This window comes from Atta colombica, unplaced genomic scaffold (assembly GCF_001594045.1).
Source record: "Atta colombica isolate Treedump-2 unplaced genomic scaffold, Acol1.0 scaffold76, whole genome shotgun sequence".
NCBI lineage: Eukaryota > Metazoa > Arthropoda > Insecta > Hymenoptera > Formicidae > Atta > Atta colombica.
The window spans coordinates 301777-305195 of record NW_017259568.1 but is presented as its reverse complement, the minus strand read 5'-3'; the positions used below and the strand labels follow the sequence as shown (position 1 = coordinate 305195).

The following is a 3419-nucleotide window of genomic DNA, read 5'->3' as shown; positions in this document are numbered from 1 at the left end:
ATATATATATATACAAAATATCTTATAAGTTTTTGCTAAGCGCTTTTGTGTAAATAGAGCAGACTAAACTGAGTTGAAAAGTTCTCTATCATTTCGCAATAATTAACAAGATATTAATTACTATAAAATTGCTGAACATTGGTCTTAAATAATTTTTACTCAATTGAATAATTTTTACTCAAATACTATCAACTTTACAGAAAAATAGCAAGAGACAAAAATTATTTATTTTCTCATAGAATTAAGAATTTTTTCAGAATTTTTTATCAACTTTTTAGTACTGCATTTTCTTATTTTTATCAATATGCGAACATACAGTATTAAAAAATTCTGAAAAAATTCTAAAAAAATTTTCAGAACTTTATGAAAAGAAAATAAATAATTTTTGTTCTTCGCTATTTTTCAGTAAGTTGATAGTATTTGAATAAAGAATTATTGAAAACTAATATTCAGTGATTTTTAGTAATTAAAATCTCGTTAACGAAAATTGCAAAATGATAAAGGATTTTTCGATTCAATTTAGTTCGCTCTATCTACACAAAAGCTCTTGGCAAAAACTTACGATATATGTATATAATATAATACAATGTATGCAAAATACACTAATGAAAATGAAAGCTGGAATTGAGAGAAGAGCAGATGAGAATAAACTTCCGAAAATCATTCATAATACGTTCTAAAAATATTTTATGCTAATATATTGTGATTATATTGTTAGTTTAATATGTAAAATAAGTATTCCAAAAAATAGTCTTTTGACGGCCTTATTTTAATAATACTCTTTTGTATTTTATATATATCTTTAAATGTCTTTCCAAAGATATCTTTGAATACAAAAAAATACCAATAAGTTTATTTCAAATTTTTACAAATCTATAAGTGTTTGCTTGAATAATAAAAGATTTATAAACAATCTCTCCATAAATATTTCAGATTAATTCTCTCTTTAATACAATTTTTTAATAAAAAGTAGATTTAAATTTTGCTTATAATTTATAACAATATGTATATTCACCATTTACAAACTTAAACTTAATATTAAAATCTTCTTTCCACGTATGTTAATTTATCGTCGAAATGTGTAACTCATATATATCATTATGAAAATTGAAGAAAATTAAAGGAAACTTTAAGTATTTAGTCGCGTATGACAGATAGAGAACTTAAGTATTACGATAACAATTTACATGCTTATCGCAGTCCACGTATATTCCACAAAGAGTATGCGTCTAGTACAAAAGACGATATAGAACTAACCAAGAGTGACCAATTGCATTCCTCAAAATATATACTCATAATCAGTAACGTGTGCAGTGATGAAACTTGAGATTTTCATCCCCTTCCATTTTTTTTTGTTTTTTCATATACTATTTCAAATAATTATACAAATTTTCAGAATCTTTTTAGAAACCTTTTTCTATACTTTCTATATCTTCCTTAATAAAAAGAACAAACATTTCAGAATGCCAAAATATTTTAACGCAATAATAAAAATTATAATAAATATTACGAATTGCAAAAAATTACATTTCCTTTTGTTTTTCCAAAAACTTGTATACAGATTTTTTTGTTCTTACAAGTTTTTTATTCTTACATTGCAATATTAGTGTTATAATTTCTAACTCCATTATTACATTATAATAATATGTACGTATGTATGTATATACGTATGTATGTATAATACAGTAACTTATCATACAAAAACCTTGATTATCAAGAATACAAGAAGTATTTTTGTAATCTGATCAATTGACTTTTATCCTTTAATACTTACGTATTAGAAAAGTTAATAGTGACGCACATGACAATTGTGGAACTTGAACTCATTATTGTCTGACTGAGAATGAATTGATTTTTTGTGTTGTTAACAGACTAAACAAACAAAATGAACCAATTACAAATAGTATTAAGTGTTTTGTTCACTTAATACTACTATCTCAGATTGTGACGTCAGAAATGAGAAAATTTTTTGCAAAATTTTTATTGTATATTAATTTATACCTAGCAAACGAGAATGGATTGAAATGAATTCAAATGGATTTAGATTTTCAGAAATATTGATTCACGAATGATTAAAATGAATACTTTTCAATCCTGAATGCATTTTTATTCATTTATAGGAATTGCATGGAGCATGTCTCTATGCTTTTCAATCTAAAAATAATATTAACTTTTTTTGTGCACAACACACATTGTGAATATTGTTCAATTCAACATTTTGAATAGGAAATGCAGTTTTTTAATCCAATTGCATTCAACTGAATCTAATTGAAAAAAAAGTATCCAAAAAAAAGTATTCACTATTTAAAATACGCATTCGGATAGAAAAAAATTTCAATCCATTTTAATCCATTCTCGTTTGCTGGGAAACATGAAAATGTTTCAACAAAACAACATTTACAACAATCGATAGAATCGACTTGTAAAATATATCGAAAACTATCTTTTTGTTTTGTTAATAATAAATAATTGTATCTGAAAATGAAATAAATGATTTCATTTTTTTTCAAAAATAAAAAGATAATTTTATAAGACTATTCCGTTGGCATTCTTCGGCATAAGTTTATAAGTTTTTCTAAATATTATTTTATTAACAATAAGAATCTTATTTTAGACCGTACATGTACATGAACACAATCGATAAACTAGAAGCATATATCGGTTGAATTATTTTATTAAAAAAATGTTTCTATATAATAATATTTCAAATATGTATAATTTACAAGGATTTTTATTGCATCTTCTCGCTTTTAAGTCACAATTTAAGATAATAATGATATATATGAGCAAACAGGAGTTTTATGCCTATTTCCACCAATGTAGATTAACTTTAATCTTGATTCAACTTACTTTTCGTCTTTTTCTAGTTCTAAAGATTAGAAAAAGACAAAGAGTAAGTTGAACCGAAATTAAAGTTAATCTACGTTAGTAGAAATGGGCATCAATGTATAAATATTTAAAAAATAATTTGAACCATTAAAATTTAAACTGAGTCAGTCTTTAAATAGTTTATGAGAGAAGTTGTTACATTCAATTAAAACACTCAATTTTTTTTTAATTTTACAAATTTTATTTTTCGTATTTGATTTCATTATTTTATAAAACATAAGAAAATAACTGGATCGGATGTCACCCATACATACAGTTAATTTCTCTTAGAACTTTATATTCTTATACCTGTAGACTTACAGATATAAAATTATTACATTTTGTATATTCATAATTAGCTACATTCAAAAAACTTAAAAAAATTATTTATTTCACTTTTATTTTAGAAATATTATACATGCGCAATCAAATGAAAATGATAAATAATCATTGTAATACCACAGCGATATAAAATCTTTGTAAAGCATGAACGTATGTATTTATTAATGCTTATCATATCGCGCAAATGTAGATTTAAATTTATATATATA

The 3419-nt window shown here is 23.7% G+C and overlaps 1 protein-coding gene across 1 annotated transcript in view; it reads right to left on the bottom strand.

Moving 5' to 3' along the window:
* The window catches only part of LOC108692520 (lipase 3-like), a gene marked incomplete at its 3' end in the record, with an annotated part of 18546 nt that extends 17303 nt beyond the window's left edge, over nucleotides 1-1243 (bottom strand). Inside the window, exon 1 of the mRNA XM_018200815.1 lies at nucleotides 1188-1243. The remainder of the gene's footprint in view (nucleotides 1-1187) is intronic.
* Between the last annotated feature and the right edge of the window lie 2176 nt (nucleotides 1244-3419).